Source organism: Myripristis murdjan, chromosome 24 (assembly GCF_902150065.1).
Source record: "Myripristis murdjan chromosome 24, fMyrMur1.1, whole genome shotgun sequence".
Classification (NCBI taxonomy): domain Eukaryota; kingdom Metazoa; phylum Chordata; class Actinopteri; order Holocentriformes; family Holocentridae; genus Myripristis; species Myripristis murdjan.
In genome coordinates this window covers 28886218-28907988 of record NC_044003.1, presented here as the reverse complement: position 1 = coordinate 28907988, position 21771 = coordinate 28886218, and the positions used below count along the sequence as shown (strand labels likewise).

At 41.2% G+C, this 21771-nt stretch overlaps 1 protein-coding gene across 1 annotated transcript in view; it reads left to right on the top strand.

Annotated features, from left to right (window-relative positions):
- msraa (methionine sulfoxide reductase Aa) overlaps positions 1-21771 on the top strand; it is a 59379-nt gene that overhangs the window by 911 nt on the left and 36697 nt on the right. The window lies entirely within an intron of this gene.

The following is a 21771-nucleotide window of genomic DNA, read 5'->3' as shown; positions in this document are numbered from 1 at the left end:
TGATCAAGCAAAATTTAAAGATGGGGGGCATTAGTCCCCCAATGATACCTGGCACTGAGTAGTAGTAGTAGTAGCAGTAGTAGTAGTAGTAGTAGTAGTAGTAGTAGTTTGGCTTGTCTTCTCGCCAATAGCTTAGACCGACGTCAGCAGGACTATTAGGGGTAAACCCTTTGAGGCTTGAGGTTCAGACCCTTTAGGCGGAGAGCTGGTCCAGACCACCTGTACAGGGGTGACTGGGCTCTAAGAGGACAGAGTTAGCTGCCATTTGAATTCCATTGCATATCTGGTGGATTGGATAGGGATTGAAACTGTGGCAGATGCTGGATCAAAACATCATCGATGAGTTATTTCATGTTCATTATATGTGAAGACACAGGCTTTGACCTTGCAAAATGTGTGTTATTGCTGCTTGTGTTGTAGACCAGGGCTTTTCAAACTTTTTCATGTTCTGGACCTGCAAGTTGACTTTCATTATGCCTCAGTGGGTTACCAGCAGTTGGTATCCAAAATCAAATTGTCATGTCATTTGTCTATCAATAAAATCTCAGCTGATTGGTTAATGTGAACAGTCACTTTAAAGTAGGGATATTTTCTATTCTGTCATTTTGTGTCATGAGGGGAGACACGCAATAGTTGCCTTTTTGCATGTTTTTTAGAAAATAAGTGTGCCAGAGGCAGTATCACCGACCAGCTGTCAAGCCCATTATTATTCACAGTTTTAAAGCAGTTTTAGTGTCTGGTGATGGTCTAAACGCTGTTTTAAGACTAGTGGGGGAGACACTGAAACCTTGTCTTTTTTAGGATTCCATGGCATGGCAATAGTTGATATTAAAAATACAGGGCACAAAATATCAGCAGACAACACTAGATATTAGCAGCTTCAGTCAAAAAATATTATGTGTTTCAAAAACCCACAGTGATTGGACCATCGCAGATACATGTGGTTTTTGGAAAACATATGTATAGCTCTTTGGCTTACATAAATGTGTGTGTGTGAGAGAGTGAGCTAGCAGGAGAGGGAGTTTTCCCAGAGTATAAACAGACAGACAGTGGTGGTAAGTTGGCAGTTGGGTCAGTTGGCATCAACCTGCTCCCTCTTCACAACAAGTGAGGGTGCTGAGTCTTGGCTCTTGATGAATAGATCTGTACTGGCATTGAAAAGACCGAAGAAACACACACACACACACACACACACACAAATGCACACAGTACCCCATAGCATTGCAAAGTAAAAGATGGCAGTTACAATTAAAAATATAAATAATGATAAAATAATAATTTTCCCCTGCGACCCTTGTGAGGATAAGCGGTTTAGAAGGTGAATGAATGAATGAATGAATAATAATTTTATTTTTTAAATTGACTGTTAAAGAGATGTACTTTTTCGTGGTATTTGGATTCAGACACTTTATGCATGATTTTGCCACACAGAATTTGAAATAAGACTGAGATATAGCTTTTATGAATTTGCCCAAACTGAGTGGTTAATATTTTGTCGGTTGGGGGGTGTGGGGGGGGGCAGAGTGGGGGTCCGCAGTGGGTGGATGATGGGATGGATGGAGGGGTTCAGACAGACTAGCAGACACGCTGGAGCATCGCCAAAGCTTGTCGGGAAAGCTGCCACATCAAGACGGGGAGAAAGAAAGAACACAGCAACAGAAAGGAAGGGAAGGGAAAAGCCATGCCTGCAGACTTGGCAGGGTTTCCTCTCCTTTGTCTGTCTGGCTTTGGGTTTCAGTGCCAGCGGAAATCAAGAAATGTCGGGGCACGACGGTGGATGGGGACGAGCTCTGCCTCAACGCCGAAAAACAACAACACCCTCAAGAACAAGAACAGACAGATAAACTACTTTCAAGCGGCATCGGATATGGACTACCTTGGTTCTGAAAGGTCGCGAAAGAAGCAAAACAAATAAGCAATTTTGTGTTTTGTATTCCACGTTTTATAGTCCATGTAAAGCTTTGGAACTATGGAACCAGACCAAGTTTCTGAGACACGGCATGAAATGACCAGAACATTTAATTCAAAGTCAACGTTATCGGCGTAATCATAAACACAATTTGTCGCAGGGCGTACTGTGTTTAAATTTTTTGGAAAGCGAAGCGGCGCCTCTGATCTGGACAAGGTTGGATATTTGACTTCCAGGAGTCTGCTAAGGTAGTCAGAGGAAGGCCAAGCCAACGCCAAGCAAGAGGTTTGTGTTCAAATGCTCATCAGGGATTGAGACGTCTTTGGTCAAATAAGCTAGGTTTGATTATTGTTGGTGAAAGTTTCTGGAGGACAGAAATTGCCAGCCACTGGATTTAAGTACAAAAAAGTCTGTATAGAGTGGAAAAGAAAGGTGTAATCTGGTGGTCTTTCTGGTATCTTTTATTTTATCGGCAGAACTAGTGTTTCTAGAAATCCAACCTTAGGATCCGGACTGGCCAGGCCAAGAGTCTTAACAAAAGACCAAACCCAGGATTCTGACTTTTTTGACCAGCATCAAGTTAGACCTGGGCAAATGATGTAATGGAATATGGTTTTGGAGTTGCAGTATTTAATGTAAAATTCAACTTAACCTCAAACTAAATCAAATCCGGGTTTATGTGGGTTGCTGGGTTGAATCATCATTTGAGAAGTCTGACAGAGAGAACTGTTAAATAAGTCAAAAAATCATTATGTTTTTGAACAAAGCATCAAGTAGCCTGTTTTCAACTACTATTTGATCCAGGTCTGTTGAGATCTATAGGTTTCTCAAAACCACCTGGACATTGCTACGAATGGCGCGCAGCAAGGGTGATTTTAAGAATCTGTATCGAAATTCAAAATAGAGTTGAAACAGAAGGTAAGTTGCACCAAAACATGAGATCCTTTTCAAAACATTTTTTTGCAACTAGTAATGTAAAAACTGCTGAATACTGTAATCATTATAGGGGTTAAAGGCATATAACCAATACTGAGCCATGGTCCTTTTATTGAAAAAGGGATGTCTTCTAGTTAGTGTTGTTGACCTCTAATATGATGGAGGTAAGGCTTTTTGATTGATTACAGGGGAAAAACACTACAGTGTCAGTCTGTAGATGTTATTCCATTATCAGGGAATTCATTACATTAGCTTTTTTGTTTCCATTTCCCCCCTTTTATTTATTTTTTACTGACCCCGAAGGATAGTTTGTTAAATTTTAACCAGATGTATTATATTATCTGATAGACATCAGGCAGCAACTGATAATTTAAAAACTGAGAGCCAATGTACAACCCTAAAATTATACATTTTATATATGTATGTTATCTGATAGCTATGATGTAGCAGCTGATCATGAACAGGAAAAACTTAAGCCAAGCGTCCATCTGAAGATGTTCATACACTATCTGGGAATGTATTGCATTTTCATTGTTACTTTGTTTCATTTTTTTAATGTTTGACTCATTAAGATGGAGAAAGTTGTTACATTTTGACGGGTCACATTGACATCTGGCTCGTATTTCCACCTTCTGGGTAATATTTGATGGGTGTAATATTTAGTCTAAATGTACCAAAATGTCCGTCAAAACGAGTTGAAAATGTAATATCATCTAATAATGTAATAAGCTGCCAGATAATGTAATCATATCATCAGACTGATGGAAAAAAAAAAAAGATTAACCCCTCTGTAATTTAATAATCACCTGTTGTCACTTGTGTATTACAGTATTATGGCAAAATTGTTACAATAATTACTACACTTTTCATTCATTGATATGTTATATTTTGACTACTTATCTTACCCAGAAGTTACTACATTTTCAGTTGCCAGCACTTAACACGCAACAGTGTGTTATCTTTGATGGTGTGCGTGTGTGTGCTTGTATGTTTGTGCATGCACTTCACAGCTGAATTTTATTGAGTCATATGGCAAATGAATGCATCTGTGAACAATAACCTCTGTCTCTTGTTCACTATTGAACACTTTTCTGTCTATATCCTCATAGTTACATTGTTGCATTATTAGCACTTACCTTATGGGTGATATCTCGTTCTGTGGTGTAACACATACACAAACGTGTGTGTGTGCACACAGTATGAAAGGAGAGGCTAATGAAGAAGTTAGAGTCATCCTGCACAGCTTAAGTACGACCCACGCAGATGTGTTTGGACACCCAGCAGCTGGTGTGTGTGTGTGTGTGTATGTGTGTGTGTGTGTGTGTGTCTTTGTCTTTTTAACAAGCGGGTGTAATATGTGGGTGTGTAAATTGTCTAGGTTTGCTGTTGTGGAGAATTTTGCAAGACTCATGACTGGAAATATTTCCAGTGATTCTTAGGGTTGCCATTAACATTTGTGATGAGTAGAGAGAAGGTTTAGACCAGAGATGTGTTTCTGTGTGCTTAGATGATAAATATGGGACCGTCTGGAAATGCAGCCAGCCACATAGCCTCTATACTAGTAGTAGAAATTGCTGTAATTTTACAACCATTCATTTCATGTCAGCTTATAATTATGTCTTCATTATAAATATTGGGTTGTATAACACTGGCAGTAATAATTCAGTTTCTTGTAAATATGTGGAATCAATTCTAGTGATCATTTCATAGCATTTAGCCCCACTGACCGCTTTTTTTCTGCTCTTTATAGCAAGTGCTCAGCACTGCTCCCTCTGGCCAAAAGACTGTACTGCACTTTTTTTTTTTTTTTTTTTTTTTTTTTTTTTTTAACACAGTGGCTGTGGTTTGGCTCTCTCTCTGTATAGACTTTGGTTTAGACTGATATTTGGGGCTGACATTGATCTTTTATGAGCCTTGCAGTGTGGCCAGCCTCTGAAATTATGGATATCCTGTGGTTTGATGGATTACATATTCATTGGAGAACTAATCAATACACTGGCAATCTAATGTTACGAGTGTCACTGGTTATGCTTTGGTTCAGCTCTCATCTGACTTGCTAGAAGCCACATTGGAGGATTTTGGGCAGCAGTGGCTGTAAACTGCCGGTTGTGTCTATAACTTGCAGACTATACATATATACATATTAGTGGATGAAGTATGCCCTTCTCTTAAAACTCTCAACTTAACTGTCAGCAGGATTCAGTAGACATGGTTACCTTCTGTGCTGGGAATTGATTGTGAAGGATCTGATTGTTTTGTGTGTAGATGAAGTCAGCTTGTTAGCTTGCTAATCATACTGTCTTGTCAGGTGTTAACAACTGTGAGTAGCACAGCAATGTTTCTACAATTTAATCTTTTACAAATGTGACTTTTTAGGTACTTCTTCTTCTTTTTCTTCTTCTTTCTAGAGGTTTATATTAGTGACTTAGTCTCTTAGCTTCTGTAGTTGTTCCAGTTTCTGCACACTTATCTTCATATTTGGTGCTTCCTCCAGTAATGTCAAAATCTCTTTGTGAAACCACAATGAAAACAGTCCTTTATTATTTAATCCATTTTGCACAGCAAAGACTAGACCTACAGGTGTCCACACCATCACAGACAGAAGGTAATGACTGTAAGTCCGCTTGCAAATGAATGCATATGGGCTATGAAATTACTGCATAATAACAAAAAATGGGAAAAAAATGTGACTGAACTCACAATTGTGGGATGCCAAGTTGTGCCTGTGAGAAAAAAGTCACAGTTGTGGAATATTAAGTCACAATGTCTCCTTTTCACCATTTTGACATGAGTAACCAGTAAACACGGGATTTCCAAAAGATATAAATTAAGGTTCCACTCCAGTCAGGTCCAACAGAGCCAGGGTCCATACTGCTCATTCTGCTTCACTGGAAATACTCTCTGACACCTAAATATACCAGAACCTTCATTAATGTCATTAGTAGCATCTCTGTTTACCTGTTAGTTCATGTCAAAATGGCTGCAGTGAAAAGGACAGTTTAGTGTGTCACTACACTGACGTATTAACTTCAGAGAGCAGCAATATTTTCCAGGTTGGCAGTTTATAGGTTTAGCCATAATTTGAGCACCAGTAATTCTCCAATCATCTCCAGCATGGGGCTCAGTCCTGGTTTCAGGGAGATTTGTGACACACCTGCAAAGCCTCTCCAGCAGGAAGGTGGTAACAAGATGAAGGGAGGGAGGAAGAGGAAGATGAGGAAGAGTGGGACTCGGTGAGCGCTGGATACTTGCACCATGCTTGGCTTCACCTCGTTTCCAGATCACCCATGCATAAAATTCCTGCCTGTCTCTTTTTTACCGTTGAATTATTCAGACCATCACTGCCTCTCTTTCTGTGGGACCGGGACCTGCCTTCCTCCTCTCTTCTGCCTCGTTCTCTCCTCTCTCTCTCTCTTTTGGGTTAGACCGATGTATGGCTTTGCTGATAGAAGCAGATGTTGGTCGGTCAGTGCCATTGAAACCCACAATGAGAATATTAATGCATCTCATGGAAGCCAGTGTTGCATCAGGATTAGTTCAGGTTAAGTTACAGATTAGTCACTTATCTTGTCTAGTGTACATGTATCTGGATGAAACCCATTTTCTAAAGCCACCTGTCAGTCTAACCCCCACATGTTAAGTGAATCTGCAGCTTTATCAGCCACTGGTTAGCACAATGCTACCCGTCTGCCTCACTGCTGTTACCACGACAACACAGAGGGATTCCAATGAATGACTGCGTGTGTGTGTATTTGTATGTGTATGTGTGTCTATCAGCAGAGCTCTTTGTTGTTTACATGGAGGCCTGATAACCTTGACAGGCAACATGACGGGCATTTACCAGAGAGATGGTGAAACAGAGATAGAGAGAGAGGGAGGGAGGCAGAGGGAGAGTGTAGATCAAGTTGGAGAGCGTGAGAGGTACAGATTGAGATAGAAGCACCAACCACCTTGACAGAATTCAAACAAATAGAAAAAATAACACAAGCAGAGTATTACCACCATTGACATAAAGAAGTTAGCCTGTAAATAAAATGAAATGCTTGCAAAACCCTAAAACAAATCACAGCTTGCCATAGTATCCCACCAAGACGAAAGAGCCAGGGAATACTTACCAAAAAAAAAAATTACAGAATCTCTGAAAGAACAGAGAATTTTCAAGATTTAAGTACCATTAAGGAAAATCTGTGTTCTTAGAGAAAACCTGAAACCACCAGAACTCTGTGCTCTGTATACCACACCATGATCTATTAGGCTAAACACATCAACTCTAATCCCTTGTAACAGGTATTTTATTATTCTATTATTTGCTGTAACCATCACTATATTAATTTTTTTTGTAAGCAAGCTATTGATTCAAAGTAGTTTATTTCATTTTATTTTACTTTATCTGAATCTTTGCTGCTGCAACATGTGCACATGTACATCATACTAATAAAGCACGCTGAAAGAGAAAACGGAAATTGAAAATGGAAGAGGCTGGGAGTACACTGTGACTCAAACACTCAACATTATTGCTGTCTTGCTCAAACAAAAGATGCATTGAAATGTTAAGATCCCTTTTTAGTGAAGTACTTGAGGTGTGCTTGATTTGTTGTGCCTTTGACATCAATATGTTTTTGTGCGAGGTGGCTGTGTGGAGCAACTCTGTCCACCAGTTTATCTGGCCTTGAACAAGAAAGATTTTGCACTAAGTTGGAGATCGCAGCCACTTCTAAACATCTTAAATGAAGTGAAGTGAAATGAAGTGATGAATGAGTCAGCGGTGACCGTGACATCCCCCATGATTGGTGCAAGTTGTGCTGGGTGTTTTTCTTTGGTATGTGTGATGTGTTGTTTCTGAGACACTACTGCTTGAAGCTTGGGGACTTTTTGGCCTGTAGGTGGTGCTGTGGGGGACCAGTCAGTTTCACTTTGGGGCTACTGGATATCAATGTAGAAATGCATCATTCTCCAAAGGTTTGACTCAGTGGTGTCTGAGATACTGTAAAGCTAAATGCCCTGTTGACGTGATGGTGGTGCTGTGCTAGGCCGATCAGTTTCATTTTGTAAAGTCTGGTTATCAATGTGAAAACTAATCAATTCCCAAAGTAGGGCTGCGTGATGCATTGATATTATACTGATATCATGGGACTAAGGGCTCTATTTTCGTGAATGAAGATGCGAGCGCAGTCACAGTTTGACCAAGTAATTTCATAATCAGAGGTGCTGATGGTGGCAGTGGAATAGAGGGTAGATTATGAGGTGGTTGTCATTTGTAAAGATTTTGAAAATGTGCATAATTGCCGCTGTCACAGTATTCCTGTTTCAGTCCAGAAATACTGGCCTTTCATCAGTACATATCAGCCAGGACCCATTGCAGAACAAAAGACTAAGAGTGTATCTGAAATTAGTGGGGGAGCTCTAGTAGGTACAATACGGGCAGTGTAGTGTAGCAGTTACGGGTCCTGAGCGTGCATGGTTCCTCACGAACAAGATGCTGGGACACAGCTAGAAAAAGCTGTAAACTGCAGTAAGTGAATTCAGCATGTCACTCCTTTTCAGCAACACTTTGTTTTATGAGTTCGGGTTAGAGATGTGCGTAACGGTTGTCCGCTGCCATGCACTGGATGAAAATTGGATATCCATTTGTATTTATTCCTTTTTAACATAGTAAGTGCCTCTCACAATCTGCCCATTTCACATTTCAGATGCAACATAATAGACAACGTTACGGACTGTAGCTAGCTCTTCTGTTAGTGCACGTGAGCGGTCCTTGTAGTGCTCCTCAATCCAGGCAGTTACCATCCATGTTGCCGGCATGCTGCGCTCTGGCTCGAGGTAGCTGAGAAGCTGACAGAAGCCCTCGCCTTCAACAGCGTTTACTGGGAGTAGCTCAGTGATTTTACAGATCCTTTGTGTAATGTCGTCAGAACGCTGTGAGTCACATCTCCTTGCTAGTCCCAGTATAAATGAGGCGAGGGTTGTTTGTTGTGAGTCCTTTGCCTTGAACCGGTACCAGGCTTCTTGTTCTCTTCATTTTGCCTCAGCTGTTTCTTGGCAGAACACAGGAAATGTTCTTCATACTAGTGGAGCCCATGTAACATCATCAGACCTCACTCATTCACTTTTGTGTTCACTTTATTTAATATTTTTACAGTCACACTATACAATGAATACTGGAATATTATTAAATTAAATGAATATTATTTAAAAAAAAACAAACAAAAAAAAACACTCTAATTATCTGCTTAACCGTTTTGAATATTTGGTTAATTTAAAACTGGTTAACCGGCCAACCAGATGTCCTCGCACATCCCCAATCAGAGAGTGTGTAGTACGCAGTCTGGCCTTTCCATGTAGCCACTTACCTACAGGCTTCATGACAAATGGAACTGGACTTATTCTACGTAAGCCATTTTCATTTAGCCTAACAGCACATATTCTACTACAGTGGATCTAAAATATGCACACATCTCAGAGAAAACAAGATGTGTGAGATAGAGCCTGCTTGTCTCCACACTGCAGTGGTTCTTTGTTGGAGATGTGGGTTGAAAATATTGTGTGATAGGCTGCAACAGCCAGTTACATGACCAACATTGTAATTGTTGTTATTGTTCTTCTACCTCTTCTTCGCTAATGATAAAATAATAAAATGTTAATGGTAATAATGATGATAACAGTAAGATAACAGAATAAATTTTAACGGTTGTCCTGCTTGGAGCCAAAACAAGCGAAGCCAGGTGGCCAAAAAGGCAAAGAGGCTTTAAATGGCACAAATTTGATTGCAGAAATCTGTTGCAAAATTCAAAAATAGTGCTTTGAACGCAAGCACCAGTGACCTTTATTTGTGCCATTTAAGTTGGAATTCCACATTCTGAGTACTTTTGAACTTTTAAGCAAAAGTGGTGCAAAAGCTAATTGCATAAATTCTGTCCAGCTCCAACATGATTGGCAGTGAGGTATACTTGGTACTGTAGCTGTGGGCTCTTTCAGTCATGCAACCAACACACGTCTAATCTCACATCTAATCAGCGGTCACCTTCAACTTTCCCAGCATTTAACTGAATACCAACTAAATTGATATCTTAACTGCCCCACAAACCTACCACGAGCTCCAAAATGGCAGATACTTGGATCAGATGTATTATGCATGATACCATTCAGGGAACATGTAAAACCACTCTGAGTCAAGCCGGACAGAATATTAAATATCACAGTTTTGGACATGTTTTTCTAAATAAAACCCTTACTGAAATTCCATATCACAGTCTAATCTACCAGTCTCACCTGTGATACCACTCTGTCTTTAGTGATTCTAGTTGATATTTAGATAGATTACTGTGCACAGCTCTATTGTAGCTTAAATTTATTTTGAGAACAGTGGGCTACCCCCTCTTTTCCAGTCTTGTTTTCTTGCTGATTCTACCGAGCTTGACGCAGGTTGAAAATAGGCTGCACTTTATTTACATCCCTTGTGAAAAGCCCTCTGGAGGTGAGGGTGCTCCATTTGGATGTGCCTCTTTTTATGTATTGGCAAGGCTGGAGAAAACCTCAGATGGTATCTTTTCCATGTAAATCCTGATCAGCTGAGTAAATAGAAGAAACCGTGGGACCAGTCAGTGTTTGTGAAGCTACGCCTGTGCCGCCGTCATTTACGCCAAACACCAAGCTGTTTTTGCATGTCTCGACTACAGCGATAGACCTGCACTAAGTCTTTCAGTGGTATTTACCCAGCATAAGTGGGGCTGACATTAAATATTTGTTTCTTTTTGTCGTCATTGCTGCGCGGTATTTGCATCTTTTCCTGTTGGGTCAGGTCGGCTCAACCGGCATGTACTGGTTCGTGTGCTAAATTTAAAGCTGCACTAAGAAATTTCTGACCACAAGAGGGTGCCGAGAGCAAAAACTCTGTAAACACACAAAGCCACCCCTTCCCCCGGCAGATCGCTCGGCTTGCTAGAGTATACTGCGAGAGTACATTGCACTCTTGCAAGACGCCTGGATTACTTGAGGTATTTTATCTGTGAGAATTAATTTGAAAAAGTGGTGAAACTGTATCCTTTCAGCTTTAACTTAAACAATAGCTTATATGGTCTATCTTTAAATGATAATCAGTTAAGCCTCTGGGCAGTACAACATTACACGTCACCAATGTGTTCCTTTGAGGCAAAATTATTCCCATCGGTATAAATACAAATGTAACTCTTCCCTCAGCTCTGTAAGCTGTATTTAGGAACATTATGACTCGTCAGCTGCAAAATCCTCTCCCTCTATTTTTGATCCCATTCCGATCTCTCTCCTCTCTCCTTCTGGCTCTCTTCTACTCACTCGTTCTGCACCCTGCAGTCGCTATAATTTGATATAACTTTGCATAATTCTACAATTGTACCAGCTGAAGAGAGAATTGCTTTGGATTCAATTAGGAATCTGCTTTTCCACCACTGGGGAGGATAAGCTGACTGCGTTGGAGCTGGCAAGACAGAACAGATTAGATTTGGGACTGCGTCAAGGCAAGCCGAGTCAACACAAGGATTCAGCAGACAATCAGTGGAAATACATGATCACATGATCCTCTTTCAATTAGTGCAGATTGCCTTGGTTTAACATGTGTGAAAACACTCAGACAATCAGTGTGGGTGGGTCCTACACATTTCAAAGGATGCCATGGTTTCTGTTGTGCAAAGCAGTCTAAATCAAACACACCTTTGTAGTGAAATATTTGGAGCTGAATGTGACCCATTTCTGGTGGGGGAGCTTTTGTTTCCCTCCTCGTCTTCTTCTCTTTCCATCCCGTCCCCCCATCATTTACCTTTCTTCCTCCACTCATCTGTTTCCACATCTTCTTTTTCTCCATCTTTCTCTTTAATACCTTCTTCAGGAATATCACAATCAGCCTTCAAAGGCCAATAATGGTCCACTATTAGACCTCCAGCAAAGTATACATGGATCAAATCAATGTGGATAATCCACTATGAGAAAACATGGTAGAGACTTTTCCATGTCTATTCCATGTGTATTTTTCTACTATATGTTGCTAGTTTATGCCACTCAGTAGTGATTTAACCAGGCCTTAAAGGGATTGGTCACCTATTTTGAAAAATTTGGTATTATGTCACTTCCCCCCTAGCTGTTGTGTAGGACAGTAGTGGTGCTATCTTCCTCTCATTGTTACTGAGTACGGGATACTGGCTGGATGCTCCACATGCTAACTGTTAGCCTCCTGCCATTGAGCTGGACTTCCCCCCAGCTAACATGCTTGAGAGAGAATGTGAGAAATGAATGTGAGAATGAGAGAAAGATAGCACCATAACAGCTAGGGGGGAAGTGAAATACTATCCTTTTTTTTCAAAATGGGAGAACTATTCCTTTAGGCAGCTAAAGCAGTGTGAGTGGGCTGTTGACAGTCTCAGTTGTTAACCAGGCTTCAGCTTGCCTCAACATTTATGGCTTGTAAATGATAATTCTGGAGATCCTATTTTCATTTCTTTTGATTTTGTTGATTCTGTTTTGTTTTTTTTTAATTTTCCATCTTTGGTGCTTCCTTTGGTGCTTCCGCCTGCTTGCCAGCTGCAGTCTGTAAAAGTAACTGGAAAATAATGCTTCATTTTGGCAATTAACGGCTTGAAATTGGCGCATTTTTTGCTGCTGGGAATAACTTCTAATGTTTGGACAGCTTTTGTTTCAAAATATTTACTCTGAACAACAACCAATGAGGCAAAAATGGAACCCGTCTTATCTCATGATAAAAACAGAAAGACAGTTCACACTGATGTAACGCAGTAAAGGAATGCAAGAAATGAGCAAAAACTCCAATCACTGAAATGGGTCCCCCCCCTCTCTCTGTCCCTCTCTCTCTCTCTCTCTCTCTCTCTCTCTCCCACACACCATGCCCCCAGCTTTACTCCCATTGGCTGAATTAACTCTGCAGCCTACTGTTGTGAATAATTACTTTTGATCCAATGCGGATCTCTCTCTCCCTCTCTCTCTCTCTCTCTCTCTCCCCCCCCCTCTCCCCACCACACTTTCGAGCTCTCTTATTCTTTGACTTCAACATTCCTATCCCACCTTCCTTGTATACGCGTGCACACATACACACACGCACACACACATGCTGCAGGCATTATTAAAATTCAGAGTCAGGCCCTTGCAGCTGGTTGGTGAGAGAGAGAGAGGAAGAGAGAGAGAGCGAGTTCTCTGATGAAATTAGATTGTTGAAGACACAGCTGCAACAGATATTGGAGAAAAAGAGAGAATTTGTGTCTTGTAAAACTGTCCTTTCTCCTCTTAGTTCAGTTTGTATGCATGTAAGTAGCTGGGTTTCCAACCACCTATTTTTTATTTTGAATTTAAAAAACTGGAACTGGCAAAAACTCCCAGAATTCACATAAATGCTTATGAACTTAGCTGCAGGGGATACGTTGGCATATCAGTTGGCGGAAATGTGATTAAGGCTAATGGGATGACTTTATTAGCAACCAGAAAGATGGCACTCACTGACTGCATACCTTCAACAGCACTATGCAATTCTCAAGATATGCCATGACCAAATTAAAAATCGGTCAGTTCTTACTTTTCATGTTTTTAATTGAAGGTAGTGTTTAATTCAGACATTAAACAGTTATGTGTGTGTGATTGATTTAGGGAGTATTTCTGTTGTTGGAGTTATACAGTTTTTTGTGATTGGTCACACCCACCACAGTCCCTTTTGGCCAATTGCCGTCAAAGGTTAATCGGCTCTTCCTCACCACATGAACAAGCTGGTCACAAAGTTTTGCCTTGGTATGTGAATCTGTTTAGAAGATAGACACCTTTTAATGATAGGCCACGCCCGCTGTCACACCCCATTTTGGCCAATAGGTGTAATCAGCTCTTTCTTGCCCCATGACCAAACTTTCCAAAAATGTTGGTATGTTACGTGAATCCATTTGGAGGCCTTCCTGTGATCGTCACCGCCCATGGAGACACCCTCTTTTGACCAATCAGCATGAAACATTAAGCAGCTCTCTCTTGGGCCATGACCAACCTTTCCACAAAGTTTTGTGCAAATCCATAACTTTTTGAGAAAGAGAAGAAACAAACAAACAGACGGAATGGGGTGAAAACGTAGCCTTCGTCCAACTCCGCTGGCAGAGGTAATAACAGTGACTCAGCTGGGACCCTTGTCATGTGTTTCTGCTCTATCAGACAACAAACATGACAGCAGAGGAGACTACACTGTTATGTGAAATGCATCTAGGCAACTCTCCAGAGTGCTGATGTGGTGCTGTGGATCACCCACCTGATAGAGAACGCCTCCCTTCCCTGATTAATCCATATTACCGACACACAGAGCCAAAGCACTAACTCTGGTTATACTGACCTCACATTTGTAATAGCAACATCATTTGTTGTACTGGAATGACTGTGTATGTGGCGCAGGCGAGTGAAGCTTTCTGTGGCCGGGGGAAATCTACAGCATGACACCGGAGGTCCCAGTTGGAGCGCAGCAGCCATCTCAGCCCTCACAAATTGGGCCATTGCGTTACCCTCTCTAGCGTCTCCAGGCTTTATTTAATAGAACCATGAATAACTGACTGAGGGCTGTAATACCCACTCTTCCCATAGCAAGGAGCTCATTCAATCTCTCGATCTTCTGATTGGCTGTTGGTATTTGATTACATAGTATTACGGCGGCCATTCAGGATAACACACATAATGCAGTTGATGGAAATCTGCATAAATTCACATTTTCTTTCTGAAAATATGTAAATATGTGGTATTTTGGAAGGAAACGTAGCTAGTGTATGTTCTCGACCACTTTTGTTGACAACTTCAGGTGGTACCTCCCCTGCTCACACACACACATGCACACACACGTGCACACACACACACACACGTAAACACTGTACTTAACCATTTTTTGTGTTTATGTCTGAAAAGCTTTTTTTCCTCACAATTCGATAAACAGATGATATGTTTACAGATTTGTGTGTGTGTGTGTATGTGTACACGCCAGGACACCAGCAGTGCTCATGCATCTGTCATTCCCTTCCTGCAGTGCTCAGAGCATGGACAAACCTCAGCCAACCCCTTTTTTTCCTCTCTCTCTCTACCTCATTTAACCTCTCACCACCTCCCCTTTCATTACCAAAGTTCTCTGCCCAGTTTTTTTTCATCCCATTTCTGATTGAAGGAGCAGCCTGATGGCATTTGTTTAATGAAAGAGGAGATAAGGTAGCATAGACTCTCTTTCTCTTTTATCCTTTCTTCCCTTTCACTCCATTGACTGTGCATGTTATTGCAGGGTTTTACTGTTACACTAAAAGATGAGTGAGAGTCCATCAGTTGGTCTGTAGGTCTGTCAGCCCTTTCGTAGGCAAATTATTATGTTGGTTTATCTATAGATTGATTGCATCATTAGTCAGTCAGTAAGTAGGTCATTCAGTCAGCATATGGGCGACCATTATTCAGTCGGAAATTGCCCCTGTTTTAGCCGATCGATAGTTTGAGGGGTTTGAATCCCGCTAACCAATCACTAGTGACTGACTTATTCCCTGGCTGTGACATAGTTTTCATGTAGTTTTGGCAGTTCACAGCGCTAATGCAAATCAGTCTAACTTGGCAACTTTAGCCACTCACAGCAACATAAGTCAGTCTTGACTTTGGTTGGTGAAAGAGCTGATAATAAATGCTCTATATTGTCAAAAAGCCAACGAAAAACATTTGGACATTGGACTGATTGGACTGATTCTATCAAACAGACCGAGGGTCCTTTCCAGTGAGACTAGTTGATAAATAAGATTCTTGCCAAATCCCGTCATTGGAACGCACTGCTTTGAGTGTTTTTAGCTTTCATTTATTTAAAACAATGTCAATAGCAGCATCTCTAACTTAATCATCCATTCTTTGGTGTTAGCTTCTGTCAGCTAATATGCTATAACCTCTCTGGTACTGGCACAGCTTGATTATGTCAACAAGATTTGTCTCTGCACGCCCATGTCTCTCTGATTGCCCCAGTCAGTTTTTCAGCTGAGAAATCGCAGTTGAATTTGGCAACTCTTGACCCACTGAACTGCTAAAAACTGAAAAGTCAACGTGCGATTCAAAGGTCTAGAACCAGGTAATGCTGTCAGTAGTCACATGGATCTGTTGTTAGGTAGGTCACGCCGATCCTAGATAGGCCGTTCTGTTGTTCTGGGAAGAAGGTTGTATCATCGACTGATTAGTAAGTACATAATTCCAACTGTCAATCACTATTATTATTTGTACATCAGCAAGTAGAGTGTTGGACGCTAGGCTGCAGTGTCCATTAATAAGTCCATTTGTAGGTATCTTACTCTCAACACTATTTTTGGTAGTACAGGATGTTTTCTCTCCTGTGGCAGTAGTCACCCTTGTCAAAACGGTCACTGAGCAGCTGCTAGGTTGGGGGCCCCCCGCTGGCTCACCTGGGAGAGCGTGTACCACATATCGGGCTGGGTCCTTACCGCAGCGGCCACAGTCTTGTTCCAAGCTGAGCCCTTTGCTGCCTGTCATCCCCATCCCCATCAAATAATAACACACGCATGTACGAAATCCAGTGTGACTTTCATAAAGTAATGCCACATATATTGATTAAGTTAATACGGTTTTTATCCGTTACCATCACTAAAATAGCAGTCCACTGTGTGTGTGCTTTTAGCCCCATGAAAGGAAAATGAGCTGTTGACTCAAATCATTTTAAATCCCAGTCACATTATTAACACAAATAATAGCAACATTACTCTATCTTCAAATATGTTCCGCCCTACACACATGCCCCCCAACTCTCTCTCTCTCTCTCTCTCTCTCTCTCTCTCTCTCTCTTTCTCTCTCTCTCTGTCCTCCAGCATCCTTTAAGTGCAAAGTGCATTAACTACTATTTCCTGCACCCCCATCCTCACCCACTACCACCACACAGGCACTCCATCTTGCTCCTAATGGCTTGATCTGAGCAATCGATGGACTGAAACCCTCAGGGACACACACACACACACACACACACACACACACACACACACACACTCATTGTATGCGGTAAGAGTCATTTGGGTAGAATACCCTGGTAGGTCCACACAAACACATACACACACACATGTCCTTTGGTGACATTTTAACTCCGACCCCATTGCAATTTTTGCAACACAAAAATGCATGTGGCATTCTGTTGGCCTGAATATGATGCATGTTTTTGACATGACCCTGCGATTTTGAAAGGCCTTTATATTTTATTATAAATAAATTTCCTTGACACCCTGACAGTACACTTCTGGCTTTGTGTGCAAGCTGTGAGTGGACCTTTCAGAAAAAAATGCTTTTATCACTGCAGATAAAACTTGTGTCTAAAATTCCGTTTAGTGATAAATCGTCCTAAGAGCTTACCCTGTCCCGGTGGCTAAGCATGAGTGACAAAGGAATTGCTGACAGCATTTTGGCTAAAACAAAGAGGGCTCTTAGATTGAACAATGCTAGACTAAAAAAATATGCTGTTTTGCATGGTGGTATTCACCTTTAATGATGTCAGCACCAGTTGAATCAACATATAGCACTCAAACAGAGCTGACTAGTTTCTGCTGACAGTGAATGCAGATGGCCTCCAGCTCATAGAACACTACTAAAAAGGCAGTGAGGTGTAGTCTGCAGGAGAGCTCTCTCTCTCTCTCTCTGTCTGCCTGTCTGTCTCTCTCTCTGTCTCTCTCTCTCTCTTTCTCTCTGTCTCTCTCTCTTTCTCTCTGTCTTTCTCTATCTGTGTGTGTGTGTATGTGTATGTGTGTGTGTGTGAGAGACAAAATAAGTCTTTAGAGGCATGGCTGTTAGACTCCTGCTGTGTCTTTATATTGGATTCACCAGGAGTACTGGGGTGTGGGTGTGTGCATGTGTGTGTGTGTGTGTGTGTGTGTGTGTGTGTGTGTGTGTGTGTGTGTGTGTGTGTGTGTGTGTGTGTGTGTGTGTGTGTGTGTGTGTGGGCACACACACAAGAATATGGTTGGGGTTTGTTTAACTGTGAAGGGGCTCTGAGCACTCAGTGGCACAAATTTATGAACTTATTCATACAAACACACACACACACACACACACACGTTACATGCTGTGCAGGGTATTTCCTGTGTGTATCTATGCTAGTCTAGTGGTAATGGACTGCACTGAACTGTCTGACCCACTGGGCCAATTGGAAGTCTGTTTACTGGAAGCCATTACAGTATCAAACAGTTCATCTGCTGCTGTGTAGACTACAGTTGGACACATACACGCACAAGGTTAATACTGTCTTTTTATTAAATGTATGATTTCTTTCAAAAACTCAACAAACAAACAAAAAAGATTAGCAAAAAAAGTGCCAGAACATTAACACAAAAAAACACGAAAATGACCAGAAAATTTGCAAAAAAATATCAGAAAATTAGAAAAAAAATAAATAAATAAAAATGAAGAGAAAACTATTCTAATTATTTAACTGAGTAGAGTCTGTATGTGTGTCTGTGCCTCAATTATCTCCACAACCATACATCTGGCTGAGTTCAGACTTTGCAGCTGTGTTGCTGAGGCCCTCCACAGTGTGAGTGTTAATAGTTCTGCATTAACTGCAGGATTGTTATGTCGTTCTGTCAGAACACAGACAGTTTAAAATATCAGCAAAATGATATAATGACACAATTTTTAGATCATAAATTACAAATTCGCCTCAAGGGGCTTTACAGCAATACAGCGTCCTCTATCCTTAGACCCTCACATCATAGAAGGAACAACTCCTTAAATAAAAACTTTATCAGGGAGAAAAAAAATAGGAAGAAACCTCAGGGAGAACCACAGAGGAGGGATCCTTCCCCAGGATGGACACAAGTTACATGATACAACAGTGTGACAGGATAACAAAATTATAATGGATTTATAAGATATATTAAAAAAAAAAAAAAAAAATGTGATGAGAAGGATGCCAAGTGGTGTCAGTAGTGTGGAGTGTGTAAGTGAGGGACAGATCTGTTAACACTGTAAAATTGAGCAATCCAGCTGCTAAATGGATTTCCATGGACTGTAGGACCATCAGCACCGTTGAAAACAATACACTGGAAAGCGTACAGATTTCGTCAGGGAATCCATCATATAAAGGCCACTGAAGAGCAATGATTGTTTCCAGAATATGCTATGCAGCAGTGACAGGTAAGCAAGCAAGTAATGTAAAACATTTTAAATATGTAATTAATCATGACTGATCCATTCTGGTAGCGTTGCATTGCATTTTGAGAGACGGGGTGTCAAGTAGGCGTCTCCTCATTTGCATAAAGTTGAGGTCTAGGGTACTTTATGCAAATTATTTCTGGATTCTCACGAAAAAAAAAAAAACATTTAAACCAACCATTGTCAATCTAAAATGAATACAGGTAAAAGCTCTGAAGAATTGAAACTGATACAATAATTCTCCATTTTTTCGTGTCCTTTAAGTTGCTGTACACCCAGAAGATAGATTAAACAATTCTAAGCCTCAATTAGATGTCCTGTGTGTTGGGAGACGAACACAGGAGGCTACCCACAGCAGAACAATAAGGATAATGATAGCAATAATGATGGGTAGCAATAAAAGCCACAGTGGCAATCAGACCAACTGGCTGAGAGAGGCTCAGATGGAAGGAAGGAGAGATTTTCTTCAGCAAGGAGAGGTGGATGGAAGAGACAGAATTAAAGGGAAGGAGAGAAGGGGGGCAGAGAGAAGAGGGAGACACACAGGCCATCAGTGAGAGAGACATCATAGAGGTGGAGGGAGAGTAGGTGAAGGGAGGGCGTTTACTTTATAGACTTAATTGCAGTGCAGTTGAGGCGATGTGTTCTGTCTCCCTTTTGTCTCAGTGTGTGTGTGTGTTTATGTGTGCATGTGTGTGCTTTCCAATCTCCGCTGGCCAGACATTAGCTGCAGTGCTTCATTTATCAATGTCAGTCGAGCTCCAGTGCTCCAGGGGGGGAGAGGGGTAGACTGTAGCACCCCTCTCCTGGCCAGGGCAGCGCAAAAGGCCCAAGCTTGGCACACCGGCCTTCTCGTCTTTTTGCCCGGCAGTCCAGTAAGAAGGGAGAAAGAGGTGGAAATGGGCAGCATGAGATAAGATATGGGCTATGGTTCACATACTGAAGGCTGATATACATTTGACTGAAGTTGCCATTTGCTGTTGTACTCACTTGTATTTAGATATCTGAAAACACAAATTCAGACATTAACAAAAGAAGCATTTGTTAGGATTTTCTTGCTATGAAATGACAGTAAGCTAGCTGGCTGACCTAGCTTGAATAACACTCACCACATGACTGCACCATTATATTCCTCAAATCGTACTATTGTGATATTTTATTGGTTAATGTTGCTGCAAAGAGGCACCAGGCTTTGTGCCATCTCAGCTTCACAAAATCGCACATCTCACCTTGGCAAAATTGCAACATGGCAAGCTTACATTTGACATGGCAAGTACCGACCTTTCCCCTTTAATGAGGCTGATGCAGGGGCAAAACAATGGAGAAATGTGTGAACGCAGTGTTAATGGAGCTGTGTGCTAGCACAGGTGACTGATTAAGGCCATCGAAGTCTGAGCTAAGATAAATCTGACCCTCTACATGGAAAAATGCAAAGGAACACCAGTTAATTTGAAAACCCAAGTCGGAATTCCTTTTTCTCAAATTTCCAATCAGGTATTCTTATATATTATTTTTTTTTCTGTGGGGTGGCCTCTGATTGTTTGCCAGCAGCAACTGACCAATAGGGATCATTAAAGCTTCAGTTGCCAAATTAGACCTGAAGACGTAGACGGTGATGAAAATCTTATGTCAGAGTACAAAGTTTTTTCACGCATGGCTGATAGAAGAAGTAGGACCATGGTGTGAAGGATGAGACAGGTCTTCATAATGTTGCTGGTGAACCATGGAGGGAAACAGAGTGGACAAAGAAGTAAAAAGGGATGAAAGGTGGAGAATCAAAGACAACCATTTGTGATGCAGTCTGACTCAGCACTTTGTTCACAATCAGGTCTCTGTAAGATGACGTCGCAGGGAGACAACTCTTTCTCTCTCCGTCTGTCTCGCTCCCTTTTAGGGTCCTTTGTCACGTTCTTTCATCTTCAGCCAGCTGTAGGCAGAGCCATTTTAACTCACTTCACCCGTCTGTTAATTTACACCTGCTTTATAGGTGGATATAAATCTTGAGGATGTCAATTCAAAGGGTACATCATAGTAAACACTATCAAACTGAGGTAAAGAGGGTAAGGGCATAATATATTTCTGAAAAAGTAATGTTTTTTTGTTAGTATTAGTCGCTTAATAACCACAGAGGTCATGGTTTGTTTCATTTATCATTTGATAGATGGCACAGTTCAACATCAACCCATATATTCCCTCCTTGCACCTTGACAAGAACATCAGTTTCTTCTTGGGAGAATCTCTTCTGCATGAACGTGTCAGTGCGCCATGGAAGGCAGTGCTATTTTTTGAGCACATGAAAGGATCAGAGTGGACTGATGCAAGCCCCAATCACACCAGCTGATGACTTATACCACCTCTGCACCAGTGGCTCTGCTCAAAAATGAACAGCTTGTGACATGAAATTGTGCCCATGCTTGAGCCTTTTTAACAAAAATAGGGCCCTGAATGTTTGCTCACCTCTTTTTGACCAAAACAGTTCTGGCTCTTGGGACAGTTCTGTTCAAGTCTATAAGCTTTTGCCAACTCTTGAGTAATTTAGAGTTACATTTGACTTTGTCTAGTACTCCCTCCTATCTTTTCATGGAATTCATGACATGTTCATATTGAAAGCAATAGTTTTGTGCCTTTAGCAGAGAATTGCACTTCGATTTTTCCAATCTCTCTATTTTTCCCTGTAGAATGATACACACCCACTGATGTAGTCATCACAGTTCCCACTTCAGGTCATAGTATTTTTTAGTTCCAGCTGGGAACCAACTTTTTGGGCTACA